A 17,341-nucleotide genomic window follows, 5' to 3' on the forward strand; every position below is an offset into this window, starting at 1 on the left:
TCTGATTCCCCAACTTTGATTCCCCACCTCTGATTCCCCAGCTCTGATTCCCCGCCTCTGATTCCCCGCATCTGATTCCCTGCATCTGATTCCCAGCCTCTGATTCCCTGCCTCTGATTCACAAGCTCTGATTCCCCACCTCTGATTCCCCATATCTGATTCCCCGCCTCTGTTTCCCCGCCTCTGATTCCCCGCCTCTGTTTCCCCATATCTGATTCCCCGCCTCTATTTGCCCGCCTCTGATTCCCCGCCTCTGTTTCCCCATATTTGATTCCCCGCCTCTGAATCCCCAACTCTGATTCCCTGCCTCTAATTGCCCAGCTCTGATTCCCCGCCTCTGATTCCCTGTGTCTGATTTCCTGCCTCGGATTCCCCACCTCTGATTACCCATGTCTGATTCACCAACTCTGATTCCCCACCTCTGATTCCCCATCTCTGATTCCGCACATCCGATTCCCTGCCTCTGATTCCCCGCCTCTGATTCACTGCCTCTGATTCCCCAGCTCTGATTCCCCGCCTATGATTCCCCGCGTCTTATTCCCTGCTTCTGATTCTGATTCCCTGCCTCTGATACCCCATCTCTGATTCCGCACATCTGATTCCCTGCCTCTGATTCCCCACATCTGATTCCCCATATCTGATTTCCCGCCTTTGTTTCCCCGCCTCTGATTCCCCGCCTCTGTTTCCACATATCTAAGTCCCCGCCTCTGATTCCCCAACTCTGATTCCCCACCTCTGATTCCCCGCATCTGATTCCCCGCATCTGATTCCCTGCATCTGATTCCAAGCCTCTGATTCCCTGCCTCTGATTCCCAAACTCTGATTCCCCACCTCTGATTCCCCATATCTGATTCCCCGCCTCTGTTTCCCCGCCTCTGATTCCCCGCCTCTGTTTCACCATATCTGATTCCCGGCCTCTGATTCCCCGCCTCTGATTCCCCGCCTCTGATTTCTTGCCTCTGATTCCCCATCTCCGATTCCGCACATCTGATTCCCTGCCTCTGATTCCCCGCCTCTGATTCCCCGCCTCTGATTCCCTGCCTCTGATTCCCAACCTCTGATTCCCCACCTCTGATTCCCCGTGTTTGATTCCCCGCCTCTGTTTCCCCGCCTCTGATTCCCCGCCTCTGATTCCCCAACTCTAATTCCCCGCCTCTGATTCCCCAGATCTGATTCCCTGCATTTGTTTCCCCGCCTCTTATTCCCTGCCTCTGATTCCCAACCTCTGATTCCACACCTCTGATTCCCCATATCTGATTCCCCGCCTCTGTTTCCCCGCCTCTGATTCCCCGCCCCTGTTTCCCCATATCTGATTCCCCGCCTCTGATTCCCCAACTCTGATTCCCCGCCTCTGATTCCCCAGCTCTGATTCCCCGCCTCTGATTCCCCGTGTATGATTCCCTGCCTCTGATTCCCCGCCTCTGATTCCCCATCTCTGATTCACCACCTTTGATTCGCCACCTCTGATTCCCCATATCTGATTCCCCACCTCTGTTTCCCCGCCTCTGAATCCCCGCCTCTGATTCTCCATATCTCATTCCCCGCCTCTGAATCCCCATCTCTGATTCCCGGACTCTGATTCCCCACCTCTGATACCCGGCCTCTTATTCCCAGCATCTGATTCCAGGCCTCTGATTCCCGGCCTCTGATTCCCCGCTTCTGATTCTGATTCCCTGCCTCTGATTCCCCATCTCTGATTCCGCACATTTGATTCCCTGCCTCTGATTCCCCACCTCTGATTCCCCATATCTGATTCCCCGCCTCTGTTTCCCCGCCTCTGATTCCCCGCCTCTGTTTCCCCATATCTAATTCCCCACCTCTGATGCACCAACTCTGATTCCCCGACTCTGATTCCCCAGCTCTGATTCACCGCCTCTGATTCCCCGCATCCGATTCCCCATATCTGATTCCCCGCCTCTGTTTCCCCGCCTCTGATTCCCCGCCTCTGTTTCCCCATATCTGATTCCCCGCCTCTGATTCCCAACTATGATTCCCCGCCTCTGATTCCCCAGCTCTGATTCCCTGCCTCTGATTCCCCGCGTTCTATTCCCTACCTCTGATTCCCCGCCTGTGATTCCCCATCTCTGATTCACCACCTCTGATTCCCCACCTCTGATTCCCCATATCTAATTCCCCGCCTCTGTTTGCCCGCCTCTGATTCCCCGCCTCTGTTTCCCCATATCTGATTCCCCGCCTCTGAATCCCCAACTCTGATTCCCTGCCTCTGATTCCCCAGCTCTGATTCCCCGCCTTTGACTCCCCCCGTCTGATTCCCCGCCTCTGAATCCCCGTGTCTGATATCCTGCCTCTGATTCCCCGCCTCTGATTCCCCATCTCAGATTCACAGCCTCTGATTCCCCACCTCTGATTCCCCATCTCTGATTCCGCACATCCGATTCCCTGCCTCTGATTCCCCGACTCTGATTCCCCACCTCTGATTCCCCAGCTCTGATGCCCCGCCTCTGATTCCCCAACTCTGATTCCCCGCCTCTGATAACCCAGCTCTGATTCCCCGCCTCTGATTCCCCGTGTTTGATTCCCTGCCTCTGATTCCCCGCCTCTGATTCCCCATCTCTGATTCACCGCCTTTGATTCGCCACCTCTGATTCCCCATATCTGATTCCTCGCCTCTGTTTCCCCGCCTGTGATTCCCCGCCTCTGATTCCCCATATCTCACTCCCCGCCTCTGATTCCCCATCTCTGATTCCCGGACTCTGATTCCCCACCTCTGATTCCCGGCCTCTTATTCCCGGCATCTGATTCCGGCCTCTGATTCCCGGCCTCTGATTCCCTGCTTCTGATTCTGATTCCCTGCCTCTGATTCCCCATTTCTGATTCCGCACATCTAATTCCCTGCCTCAGATTCCCCACCTCTGATTCCCCATATCTGATTCCCCGCCTCTGTTTCCCCGCCTCTGATTCCCCACCTCTGTTTCCCCATATCTAAGTCCCCGCCTCTGATTCCCCAACTTTGATTCCCACCTCTGATTCCCCAGCTCTGATTCCCCGCTTCTGATTCCCCGCATCTGATTCCCTGCATCTGATTCCCAGCCTCTGATTCCCTGCCTCTGATTCACAACCTCTGATTCCCCACCTCTGACTCCCCATATCTGATTCCCCGCCTCTGTTTCCCCGCCTCTGATTCCCCGCCTCTGTTTCCCCATATCTGATTCCCCGCCTCTATTTGCCCGCCTCTGATTCCCCGCCTCTGTTTCCCCATATCTGATTCCCCGCCTCTGAATCCCCAACTCTGATTCCCTGCCTCTAATTTCCCAGCTCTGATTCCCCGCCTCTGATTCCCCGTGTCTGATTTCCTGCCTCTGATTCCCGACCTCTGATTACCCATGTCTGATTCACCGCCTCTGATTCCCCACCTCTGATTCCCCATCTCTGATTCCGCACATCCGATTCCCTGCCTCTGATTCCCAGCCTTTGATTCACTGCCTCTGATTCCCCAGCTCTGATTCCCCGCCTCTGATTCCCCGCGTCTTATTCCCTGCTTCTGATTCTGATTCCCTGCCTCTGATTCCCCATCTCTGATTCCGCACATCTGATTCCCTGCCTCTGATTCCCCACCTCTGATTCCCCATAACTGATTTCCCGCCTCTGTTTCCCCGCCTCTGATTCCCCATATCTAATTCCCCACCTCTGATGCACCAACTCTGATTCCCCGCCTCTGATTCCCCGTGTATGATTCCCTGCCTCTGATTCCCCGCCTCTGATTCCCCGTGTATGATTCCCTGCCTCTGTTTCCCCGCCTCTGATTCCCCGCCCCTGTTTCCCCATATCTGATTCCACGCCTCTGATTCCCCATATCTAAGTCCCCGCCTCTGATTCCCCAACTTTGATTCCCCACCTCTGATACCCCAGCTCTGATTCCCCGCCTCTGATTCCCCGCATCTGATTCCCTGCATCTGATTCCCAGCCTCTGATTCCCTGCATCTGATTCCCAGCCTCTGATTCCCTGCCTCTGATTCCCCACCTCTGATTCCCCATATCTGATTCCCCGCCTCTGTTTCCACGCCTCTGATTCCCCGCCTCTGTTTCCCATATCGGATTCCCCGCCTCTATTTGCCCACCTCTGGTTCCCCACCTCTATTTCCCCATATCTGATTCCCCGCCTCTGAATCCCCATCTCTGATTCCCTGCATCTAATTCCCCAGCTCTAATTCCCCGCCAATGATTCCCCGTGTCTGATTTCCTGCCTCTGATTCCCCGCCTCTGATTACCCATGTCTGATTCACCGCCTCTGATTCCCCACCTCTGATTCCCCATCTCTGATTCCGCACATCCGATTCCCTGCCTCTGATTCCCCGCCTCTGATTCACCGCCTCTGATTCCCGGCCTCTGATTTCCCGCCTCTGATTCCCTGCCACTGATACCCCGCCCCTGATTCCCCACCTCTGATTCCCCATATCTGATACCCCGCCTCTGTTTCCCCGACTCTGATTCCCCGCCTCTGATTCCCCATACCTCATTCCCCGCCTCTGAATCCCCATCTCTGATTCCCGGACTCTGATTCCCCACCTCTGATTCCCGGCCTCTTATTCCCGGCATCTGATTCCGGCCTCTGATTCCCGGCCTCTGATTCCCTGCTTCTGATTCTGATTCCCTGCCTTTGATTCCCCATCTCTGATTCCGCACATCTGATTCCCTGCCTCTGATTCCCAACCTCTGATTCCCCATTTCTGATTCCCCGCCTCTGTTTCCCCGCCTCTGATTCCCCGCCTCTGTTTCCCAATATCTAAGTCCCCGCCTCTGATTCCCCAACTCTGATTCCCCACCTCTGATTCCACAGCTCAGATTCCCCGCCTCTGATTCCCCGCATCTGATTCCCTGCATCTGATTCCAAGCCTCTGATTCCCTGCCTCTGATTCCCAAACTCTGATTCCCCACCTCTGATTCCCCGCCTCTCATTCCCCGCCTCTGTTTCACCATATCTGATTCCCGGCCTCTGATTCCCCGCCTCTGATTCCCCGCCTCTGATTTCTTGCCTCTGATTCCCCATCTCCGATTCCGCACATCTGATTCCCTGCCTCTGATTCCCCGCCTCTGATTCCCCGCCTCTGATTCCCTGCCTCTGATTCCCAACCTCTGATTCCCCACCTCTGATTCCCCGTGTTTGATTCCCCGCCTCTGATTCCCCAACTCTACTTCCCCGCCACTGATTCCCCAGATCTGATTCCCTGCCTCTGTTTCCCCGCCTCTGATTCCCTGCCTCTGATTCCCAACCTCTGATTCCACACCTCTGATTCCCCATATCTGATTCCCCGCCTCTGTTTCCCCGCCTCCGATTCCCCGCCCCTGTTTCCCCATATCTGATTCCCCGCCTCTGATTCCCCAACTCTGATTGCCCGCCTCTGATTCCCCAGCTCTGATTCCCCGCCTCTGATTCCCCATCTCTGATTCATCGCCTTTGATTCGCCACCTCTGATTCCCCATATCTGATTCCCCATCTCTGTTTCCCCGCCTCTGATTCCCCGCCTCTGATTCTCCATATCTCATTCCCCGCCTTTGAATCCCAATCTCTGATTCCCGGACTCTGATTCCCCACCTCTGATTCCCGGCCTCTTATTCCCAGCATCTGATTCCAGGCCTCTGATTCCCCGCTTCTGATTCTGATTCCCTGCCTCTGATTCCCCATCTCTGATTCCGCACATCTGATTCCCTGCCTCTGATTCCCCACCTCTGATTCCCCATATCTGATTCCCCGCCTCTGTTTCCCCGCCTCTGATTCCCGGCATCCGATTCCCTGCCTCTGATTCACTGCCTCTGATTCCCCATCTCTGATTCCCCGCCTCTGATTCCCCGTGTCTGATTCCCTGCCTCTGATTCCCTGCCTCTGTTTCCCCGCCTCTGAATCCCTGCCACTGATTCCCCGCCCCTGATTCCCCACCTCTGATTCCCCGCCTCTGATTCTCCAGCTCTGATTCCCTGCCTCTGATTCACCGTGTTTGATTCCCTGCCTCTGATTCCCTAACTCTGATTCCCCGCCTCTGATTCCTGGACTCTGATTCCCCGCCTCTGATTCCCCGCGTCTGATTCCCTGCCTCTGATTCCCCGCCTCTGAATCCCCATCTCTGATTCCCCGCCTCTGAATTTCCCACCTCTGATTCCCCATCTCTGATTCCGCACATCCGATTCCCTGCCTCTGATTCCCCACCTCTGATTCCCCAGCTCTGATTCCCCGCCTCTGATTCCCCAACTCTGATTCCCCATCTCTGATTCACCGCCTTTGATTCGCCACCTCTGATTCCCCATATCTGATTCCCCGCCTCTGTTTCCCCGCCTGTGATTCCCCGCCTCTGATTCCCCATATCTCACTCCCCGCCTCTGATTCCCCATCTCTGATTCCCGGACTCTGATTCGCGGACTCTGATTCCCGGCCTCTTATTCCTGGCATCTGATTCCGGCATCTGATTCCCGGCCTCTGATTCCCTGCTTCTGATTCTGATTCCCTGCCTCTGATTCCCCATTTCTGATTCCGCACATCTAATTCCCTGCCTCTGATTCCCCACCTCTGATTCCCCATATCTGATTCCCTGCCTCTGTTTCCCCGCCTCTGATTCCCCACCTCTGTTTCCCCATATCTGATTCCCCAACTTTGATTCCCCACCTCTGATTCCCCAGCTCTGATTCCCCGCCTCTGATTCCCCGCATCTGATTCCCTGCATCTGATTCCCAGCCTCTGATTCCCTGCCTCTGATTCCCAACCTCTGATTCCCCACCTCTGATTCCCCATATCTGATTCCCCGCCTCTGTTTCCCCGCCTCTGATTCCCCGCCTATGTTTCCCCATATCTGATTCCCCGCCTCTATTTGCCCGCCTCTGATTCCCCGCCTCTGTTTCCCCATATCTGATTCCCCGCCTCTGAATCCCCAACTCTGATTCCCTGCCTTTAATTTCCCAGCTCTGATTCCCCGCCTCTGATTCCCCGTGTCTGATTTCATGCCTCTGAGTCCCCGCCTCTGATTACCCATGTCTGATTCCCCGCCTCTGTTTCCCCACTCTGATTCCCCGCCTCTGTTTCCCAATATCTAAGTCCCCGCCTCTGATTCCCTGCTTCTGATTCTGATTCCCTGCCTCTGATTGCCCATCTCTGATTCCGCACATCTGATTCCCTGCCTCTGATTCCCCACCTCTGATTCCCCATATCTGATTCCCCGCCTCTGTTTCCCCGCCTCTGATTCCCCGCCTCTGTTTCCCCATATCTAAGTCCCCGCCTCTGATTCCCCAACTCTGATTCCCCACCTCTGATTCCCCAGCTCTGATTCCCCGCCTCTGATCCCCGCATCTGATTCCCTGCATCTGATTCCCAGCCTCTGATTCCCTGCCTCTGATTCCCAACCTCTGATTCCCCACCTCTGATTCCCCATATCTGATTCCCCGCCTCTGTTTCCACGCCTCTGATTCCCCGCCTCTGTTTCCCCATATCTGATTCCCCGCCTCTATTTGCCCACCTCTGATTCCCCACCTCTGTTTCCCCATATCTGATTCCCCGCCTCTGAATCCCCAACTCTGATTCCCTGCATCTAATTCCCCAGCTCTGATTCCCCGCCTCTGATTCCCCGTGTCTGATTTCCTGCCTCTGATTCCCCGCCTCTGATTACCCATGTCTGATTCCCCGCCTCTGTTTCCCCGCCTCTGACTCCCCGCCTCTGTTTCCCCATATCTAAGTCCCCGCCTCTGATTCCCCAACTCTGATTCCCCACCTCTGATTCCCCAGCTCTGATTCCCCGCCTCTGATTCCCCGCATCTGATTCCCTGCATCTGATTCCCAGCCTCTGATTCCCTGCCTCTGATTCCCAACCTCTGATTCCCCACCTCTGATTCCCCATATCTGATTCCCCGCCTCTGTTTCCACGCCTCTGATTCCCCGCCTCTGTTTCCCCATATCTGATTCCCCGCCTCTATTTGCCCACCTCTGATTCCCCACCTCTGTTTCCCTATATCTGATTCCCCGCCTCTGAATCCCCAACTCTGATTCCCTGCATCTAATTCCCCAGTTCTGATTCCCCGCCTCTGATTCCCCGTGTCTGATTTCCTGCCTCTGATACCCCGCCTCTGATTACCCATGTCTGATTCACCGCCTCTGATTCCCCACCTCTGATTCCCCATCTCTGATTCCGCACATCCGATTCCATGCCTCTGATTCCCCGCCTCTGATTCACCGCCTCTGATTCCCGGCCTCTGATTTCCCGCCTCTGATTCCCTGCCACTGATACCCCGCACCTGATTCCCCACCTCAGATTCCCCATATCTGATTCCCCGCCTCTGTTTTCCCGCCTCTGATTCCCCGCCTCTGATTCCCCATATCTCATTCCCCGCCTCTGAATCCCCATCTCTGATTCCCGGCCTCTGATTCCCCACCTCTGATTCCCGGCCTCTTATTCCCGGCATCTGATTCCGGACTCTGATTCCCGGCCTCTGATTCCCTGCTTCTGATTCTGATTCCCTGCCTCTGATTCCCCATCTCTGATTCCGTACATCTGATTCCCTGCCTCTGATTCCCCACCTCTGATTCCCCATATCTGATTCCCCGCCTCTGTTTCCCCGCCTCTGATTCCCCGCCTCTGTTTCCCAATATCTAAGTCCCCGCCTCTGATTCCCCAACTCTGATTCCCCACCTCTGATTCCCCAGCTTTGATTCCCCGCCTCTGATTCCCCGCATCTGATTCCCTGCATCTGATTCCAAGCCTCTGATTCCCTGCCTCTGATTCCCAAACTCTGATTCCCCACCTCTGATTCCCCATATCTGATTCCCCGCCTCTGTTTCCCTGCCTCTGATTCCCCGCCTCTGTTTCCCCATATCTGATTCCCGGCCTCTGATTCCCCACCTCTGATTCCCCGCCTCTGATTCCCTGCCTCTGATTCCCCATCTCCGATTCCGCACATCTGATTCCCTGCCTCTGATTCCCCGCCTCTGATTCCCCGCCTCTGATTCCCTGCCTCTGATTCCCAACCTCTGATTCCCCGCCTCTGATTCCCCATATCTGATTCCCCGCCTCTGTTTCCCCGCCTCTGATTCCCCTCCTCTGATTCCCCAACTCTAATTCCCCGCCTCTGATTCCCCAGCTCTGATTCCCCGTGTTTGATTCCCTGCCTCTGATTCCCTGCCCTGATTCCCCATCTCTGTTTTACCGCCTTTGATTCGCCACCTCTGATTCCCCATATCTGATTCCCCGCCTCTGTTTCCCCGCCTCTGATTCCCTGCCTCTGATTCCCAACCTCTGATTCTACACCTCTGATTCCCCATATCTGATTCCCCGCCTCTGTTTCCCCGCCTCTGATTCCCCGCCCCTGTTTCCCCATATCTGACTCCCAGCCTCTGATTCCCCTTATCTAAGTCCCCGCCTCTGATTCCCCAACTTTGATTCCCCACCTCTGATTCCCCAGCTCTGATTCACCGCATCTGATTCCCCGTGTCTGATTTCCTGCCTCTGATTCCCCGCCTCTGATTACCCATATCTAAGTCCCCGCCTCTGATTCCCCAACTTTGATTCCCCACCTCTGATTCCCCAGCTCTGATTCACCGCATCTGATTCCCTGCATCTGATTCCCAGCCTCTGATTCCCTGCCTCTGATTCCCAACCTCTGATTCCCCACCTCTGATTCCCCATATCTAATTCCCCGCCTCTGTTTCCCCGCCTCTGATTCCCCGCCTCTGTTTCCCCATATCTGATTCCCCGCCTCTATTTGCCCGCCTCTGATTCCCCGCCTCTGTTTCCCCATATCTGATTCCCCGCCTCTGAATCCCCAACTCTGATTCCCTGCCTCTAATTTCCCAGCTCTGATTCCCCGCCTCTGATTCCCCGTGTCTGAATTTCTGCCTCTGATTCCCCGCCTCTGATTACCCATGTCTGATTCACCGCCTCTGATTCCCCACCTCTGATTCCCCATCTCTGATTCCGCACATCCGATTCCCTGCCTCTGATTCCCCGCCTCATATTCACTGCCTCTGCTTCCCCAGCTCTGATTCCCCACCTCTGATTCCCCGCGTCTTATTCCCTGCTTCTGATTCTGATTCCCTGCCTCTGATTCCCCATCTCTGATTCCGCACATCTGATTCCCTGCCTCTGATTCCCCACCTCTGATTCCCCATATCTGATTCCCCGCCTCTGTTTCCCCGACTCTGATTCCCCGCCTCTGTTTCCACATATCTAACACCCCGCCTCTGATTCCCCAACTCTGATTCCCCTCCTCTGATTCCCCAGCTCTGATTCCCCACCTCTGATTCCCCATATCTGATTCCCCGCCTCTGTTTCCCCGCCTCTGATTCCCCGCCACTGTTTCCCCATATCTGATTCCCCACCTCTATTTGCCCGCCTCTGATTCCCCACCTCTGTTTCCCCAGATCTGATTCACCGCCTCTGAATCCCCAACTCTAATTCCCTGCATCTAATTCCCCAGCTCTGATTCCCCGCCTCTGATTTCCCGTGTCTGATTTCCTGCCTCTGATTCCCCGCCTCTGATTACCCATGTCTGATTCACCGCCTCTGATTCCCCACCTCTGATTCCCCATCTCTTATTCCGCACATCCGATTCCCTGCCTCTGATTCCCCGCCTCTGATTCACCGCCTCTGATTCCCGGCCTCTGATTTCCCGCCTCTGATTCCCTGCCACTGATACTCCGCCCCTGATTCCCCACCTCTGATTCCCCATATCTGATTTCTCGCCTCTGTTTCCCCGCCTCTGACTCCCCGCCTCTGATTCCCCATATCTGATTCCCCGCCTCTGATTCCCCAACTCTGATTCCCCGCCTCTGATTCCCCAGCTCTGAATCCCCGCCTCTGATTCCCCGCGTCTGATTACCGGCCTCTGATTCCCCGCCTCTGATTCCCCATCTCTGATTTACAACCTCTGATTCCCCACCTCTGATTCCACATATCTGATTCCCTGCGTCTGTTTCCCCGCCTCTGATTCCCCACCTCTGATTCCCAATATCTGATTCCCCGCCTCTGATTCCCCGCCTCTGATTCCCCGCGTCTGATTCCCTGCCTCCGATTCCCCGCCTCTGATTCCACATCTCTGATTCACCACCTCTGATTCCCCGCGTCTGATTCCCCGCCTCTGATTCCCCATCTCTGATTCCCCATCTCTGATTCCCCAATTCTGATTCCACGCCTCTGATTCCCCAGCTCTGATTCCTCGCCTCTGATTCCCTTCCTCTGATTCCCAACCTCTGATTCCCCACCTCTGATTTCCCATATTGATTCCCTGCGTCTGATTCCCCGCCTCTGATTCTCCAACTCTGATTCCCCGCCTCTGATTCCCCAGCTCTGATTCCCCGCCTCTGATTCCACGTGTTTGATTCCCTGCCTCTGATTCCCGGCCTCTGATTCCCCATCTCTGATTCACCGCCTTTGATTCGCCACCTTTGAATCCCCATATCTGATTCCCCGCCTCTGTTTCCCCGCCTCTGATTCCCCGCCTCTGTTTCCCAATATCTAAGTCCCCGCCTCTGATTCCCCAAATCTGATTCCCCACCTCTGATTCCCCAGCTCTGATTCCCCGCCTCTGATTCCCCGCATCTGATTCCCTGCATCTGATTCCAAGTTTCTGATTCCCTGCCTCTGATTCCCAACCTCTGATTCCCCACCTCTGATTCCCCATATCTGATTCCCCGCCTCTGTTTCCCCACCTCTGATTCCCCGCCTCTGTTTCCCCATATCTGATTCCCGGCCTCTGATTCCCCGCCTCTGATTCCCAGCCTCTGATTCCCTGCCTCTGATTCCCAATCTCCGATTCCGCACATCTGATTCCCTGCCTCTGATTCCCCGCCTATGATTCCCCGCCTCTGATTCCATGCCTCTGATTCCCAACCTCTGATTCCCCACCTCTGATTCCCCATATCTGATTCCCCGCCTCTGTTTCCCCGCCTCTGATTCCCCTCCTCTGATTCCACAACTCTAATTCCCCGCCTCTGATTCCCCAGCTCTGATTCCCCGTGTTTGATTCCCTGCCTCTGATTCCCTGCCCTGATTCCCCATCTCTGCTTCACCGCCTTTGATTCGCCACCTCTGATTCCCCATATCTGATTCCCCGCCTCTGTTTCCCCGCCTCTGATTCCCTGCCTCTGATTCCCAACCTCTGATTCCACACCTCTGATTGCCCATATCTGATTCCCCGCCTCTGTTTCCCCGCCTCTGATTCCCCGCCCCTGTTTCCCCATATCTGATTCCACGCCTCTGATTCCCCATATCTAAGTCCCCGCCTCTGATTCCCCAACTTTGATTCCCCACCTCTGATACTCCAGCTCTGATTCCCCGCCTCTGATTCCCCGCATCTGATTCCCTGCATCTGATTACCAGCCTCTGATTCCCTGCCTCTGTTTCCCCGCCTCTGATTCCCCGCCTCTGTTTCCCCATATCTGATTCCCCGGCTCTATTTGCCCGCCTCTGATTCCCCGCCTCTGTTTCCCCATATCTGATTCCCCGCCTCTGATTCCCCAACTCTGATTCCCTTCCTCTAATTTCCCAGCTCTGATTCCCCGCCTCTGATTCCCCGTGTCTGATTTCCTGCCTCTGATTCCCCGCCCCTGATTACCCATGTCTGATTCACCGCCTCTGATTCCCCACCTCTGATTCCCCATCTCTGATTCCGCACATCCGATTCCCTGCCTCTGATTCCCCGCCTCTGATTCACTGCCTCTGCTTCCCCAGCTCTGATTCCCCGCCTCTGATTCCCCGCGTCTTATTCCCTGCTTCTGATACTGATTCCTTGCCTCTGATTCCCCATCTCTGATTCCGCACATCTGATTCCCTGCCTCTGATTCCCCACCTCTGATTCCCCTCCTCTGATTCCCCAGCTCTGATTCCCCACCTCTGATTCCCCATATCTGATTCCCCGCCTCTGTTTCCCCGCCTCTGATTCCCCGCCACTATTTCCCCATATCTGATTCCCCACCTCTATTTGCCCGCCTCTGATTCCCCACCTCTGTTTCCCCAGATCTGATTCACCGCCTCTGAATCCCCAACTCTAATTCCCTGCATCTAATTCCCCAGCTCTGATTCCCCGCCTCTGATTTCCCGTGTCTGATTTCCTGCCTCTGATTCCCCGCCTCTGATTACCCATGTCTGATTCACCGCCTCTGATTCCCCACCTCTGATTCCCCATCTCTTATTCCGCACATCCGATTCCCTGCCTCTGATTCCCCGCCTCTGATTCACCGCCTCTGATTCCCGGCCTCTGATTTCCCGCCTCTGATTCCCTGCCACTGATACTCCGCCCCTGATTCCCCACCTCTGATTCCCCATATCTGATTTCTCGCCTCTGTTTCCCCGCCTCTGACTCCCCGCCTCTGATTCCCCATATCTGATTCCCCGCCTCTGATTCCCCAACTCTGATTCCCCGCCTCTGATTCCCCAGCTCTGAATCCCCGCCTCTGATTCCCCGCGTCTGATTACCGGCCTCTGATTCCCCGCCTCTGATTCCCCATCTCTGATTTACAACCTCTGATTCCCCACCTCTGATTCCACATATCTGATTCCCTGCGTCTGTTTCCCCGCCTCTGATTCCCCACCTCTGATTCCCAATATCTGATTCCCCGCCTCTGATTCCCCGCCTCTGATTCCCCGCGTCTGATTCCCTGCCTCCGATTCCCCGCCTCTGATTCCACATCTCTGATTCACCACCTCTGATTCCCCGCGTCTGATTCCCCGCCTCTGATTCCCCATCTCTGATTCCCCATCTCTGATTCCCCAATTCTGATTCCACGCCTCTGATTCCCCAGCTCTGATTCCTCGCCTCTGATTCCCTTCCTCTGATTCCCAACCTCTGATTCCCCACCTCTGATTTCCCATATTGATTCCCTGCGTCTGATTCCCCGCCTCTGATTCTCCAACTCTGATTCCCCGCCTCTGATTCCCCAGCTCTGATTCCCCGCCTCTGATTCCACGTGTTTGATTCCCTGCCTCTGATTCCCGGCCTCTGATTCCCCATCTCTGATTCACCGCCTTTGATTCGCCACCTTTGAATCCCCATATCTGATTCCCCGCCTCTGTTTCCCCGCCTCTGATTCCCCGCCTCTGTTTCCCAATATCTAAGTCCCCGCCTCTGATTCCCCAAATCTGATTCCCCACCTCTGATTCCCCAGCTCTGATTCCCCGCCTCTGATTCCCCGCATCTGATTCCCTGCATCTGATTCCAAGTTTCTGATTCCCTGCCTCTGATTCCCAACCTCTGATTCCCCACCTCTGATTCCCCATATCTGATTCCCCGCCTCTGTTTCCCCACCTCTGATTCCCCGCCTCTGTTTCCCCATATCTGATTCCCGGCCTCTGATTCCCCGCCTCTGATTCCCAGCCTCTGATTCCCTGCCTCTGATTCCCAATCTCCGATTCCGCACATCTGATTCCCTGCCTCTGATTCCCCGCCTATGATTCCCCGCCTCTGATTCCATGCCTCTGATTCCCAACCTCTGATTCCCCACCTCTGATTCCCCATATCTGATTCCCCGCCTCTGTTTCCCCGCCTCTGATTCCCCTCCTCTGATTCCACAACTCTAATTCCCCGCCTCTGATTCCCCAGCTCTGATTCCCCGTGTTTGATTCCCTGCCTCTGATTCCCTGCCCTGATTCCCCATCTCTGCTTCACCGCCTTTGATTCGCCACCTCTGATTCCCCATATCTGATTCCCCGCCTCTGTTTCCCCGCCTCTGATTCCCTGCCTCTGATTCCCAACCTCTGATTCCACACCTCTGATTGCCCATATCTGATTCCCCGCCTCTGTTTCCCCGCCTCTGATTCCCCGCCCCTGTTTCCCCATATCTGATTCCACGCCTCTGATTCCCCATATCTAAGTCCCCGCCTCTGATTCCCCAACTTTGATTCCCCACCTCTGATACTCCAGCTCTGATTCCCCGCCTCTGATTCCCCGCATCTGATTCCCTGCATCTGATTACCAGCCTCTGATTCCCTGCCTCTGTTTCCCCGCCTCTGATTCCCCGCCTCTGTTTCCCCATATCTGATTCCCCGGCTCTATTTGCCCGCCTCTGATTCCCCGCCTCTGTTTCCCCATATCTGATTCCCCGCCTCTGATTCCCCAACTCTGATTCCCTTCCTCTAATTTCCCAGCTCTGATTCCCCGCCTCTGATTCCCCGTGTCTGATTTCCTGCCTCTGATTCCCCGCCCCTGATTACCCATGTCTGATTCACCGCCTCTGATTCCCCACCTCTGATTCCCCATCTCTGATTCCGCACATCCGATTCCCTGCCTCTGATTCCCCGCCTCTGATTCACTGCCTCTGCTTCCCCAGCTCTGATTCCCCGCCTCTGATTCCCCGCGTCTTATTCCCTGCTTCTGATACTGATTCCTTGCCTCTGATTCCCCATCTCTGATTCCGCACATCTGATTCCCTGCCTCTGATTCCCCACCTCTGATTCCCCATATCTGATTCCCTGCCTCTGTTTCCCCGCCTCTGATTCCCCGCCTCTGTTTCCTCATATCTAAGTCCCCGCCTCTGATTCCCCAACTCTGATTCCCCACCTCTGATTCCCCAGCTCTGATTCCCCGCCTCTGATACCCGCATCTGATTCCCTGCATCTGATTCCCAGCCTCTGATTCCCTGCCTCTGATTCCCAACCTCTGATTCCCCACCTCTGATTCCCCATATCTGATTCCCCGCCTCTGTTTCCACGCCTCTGATTCCCCGCCTCTGTTTCCCCGCCTCTGATTCCCCGCCACTGTTTCCCCATATCTGATTCCCCACCTCTATTTGCCCGCCTCTGATTCCCCACCTCTGTTTCCCCAGATCTGATTCACCGCCTCTGAATCCCCAACTCTAATTCCCTGCATCTAATTCCCCAGCTCTGATTCCCCGCCTCTGATTTCCCGTGTCTGATTTCCTGCCTCTGATTCCCCGCCTCTGATTACCCATGTCTGATTCACCGCCTCTGATTCCCCACCTCTGATTCCCCATCTCTGATTCCGCACATCCGATTCCCTGCCTCTGATTCCCCGCCTCTGATTCACCACCTCTGATTCCCGGCCTCTGATTTCCCGCCTCTGATTCCCTGCCACTGATACTCCGCCCCTGATTCCCCACCTCTGATTCCCCATATCTGATTTCTCGCCTCTGTTTCCCCGCCTCTGACTCCCCGCCTCTGATTCCCCATATCTGATTCCCCGCCTCTGATTCCCCAACTCTGATTCCCCACCTCTGATTCCCCAGCTCTGAATCCCCGCCTCTGATTCCCCGCGTCTGATTACCGGCCTCTGATTCCCCGCCTCTGATTCCCCATCTCTGATTTACAACCTCTGATTCCCCACCTCTGATTCCACATATCTGATTCCCCGCCTCTGTTTCCCCGCCTCTGATTCCCCACCTCTGATTCCCAATATCTGATTCCCCGCCTCTGATTCGCCAGCTATGATTCCCCGCCTCTGATTCCCCGCGTCTGATTCCCTGCCTCCGATTCCCCGCCTCTGATTCCACATCTCTGATTCACCACCTCTGATTCCCCGCGTCTGATTCCCCGCCTCTGACTCCCCATCTCTGATTCCCCATCTCCTATTCCCCAATTCTGATTCCCCGCCTCTGATTCCCCAGCTCTGATTCCTCGCCTCTGATTCCCTTCCTCTGATTCCCAACCTCTGATTCCCCACCTCTGATTTCCCATATTGATTCCCTGCGTCTGATTCCCCGCCTCTGATTCTCCAACTCTGATTCCCCGCCTCTGATTCCCCTGCTCATATTCCCCGCCTCTGATTCCACGTGTTTGATTCCCTGCCTCTGATTCCCGGCCTCTGATTCCCCATCTCTGATTCACCGCCTTTGATTCACCACCTCTGAATCCCCATATCTGATTCCCCGCCTCTGTTTCCCCGCGTCTGATTCCCCGCCTCTGTTTCCCAATATCTAAGTCCCCGCCTCTGATTCCCCAAATCTGATTCCCCACCTCTGATTCCCCAGCTCTGATTCCCCGCCTCTGATTCCCCGCATCTGATTCCCTGCATCTGATTCCAAGCCTCTGATTCCCTGCCTCTGATTCCCAACCTCTGATTCCCCACCTCTGATTCCCCATATCTGATTCCCCGCCTCTGTTTCCCCACCTCTGATTCCCCCCTCTGTTTCCCCATATCTGATTCCCGGCCTCTGATTCCCCGCCTCTGATTCCCAGCCTCTGATTCCCTGCCTCTGATTCCCCATCTCCGATTCCGCACATCTGATTCCCTGCCTCTGATTCCCCGCCTCTGATTCCCCGCCTCTGATTCCATGCCTCTGATTCCCAACCTCTGATTCCCCACCTCTGATTCCCCATATCTGATTCCCCGTCTCTGTTTCCCCGCCTCTGATTCCCCTCCTCTGATTCCACAACTCTAATTCCCCACCTCTGATTCC

This window comes from Narcine bancroftii, chromosome 2, assembly GCF_036971445.1.
Source record: "Narcine bancroftii isolate sNarBan1 chromosome 2, sNarBan1.hap1, whole genome shotgun sequence".
In the NCBI taxonomy this organism is placed as follows: domain Eukaryota; kingdom Metazoa; phylum Chordata; class Chondrichthyes; order Torpediniformes; family Narcinidae; genus Narcine; species Narcine bancroftii.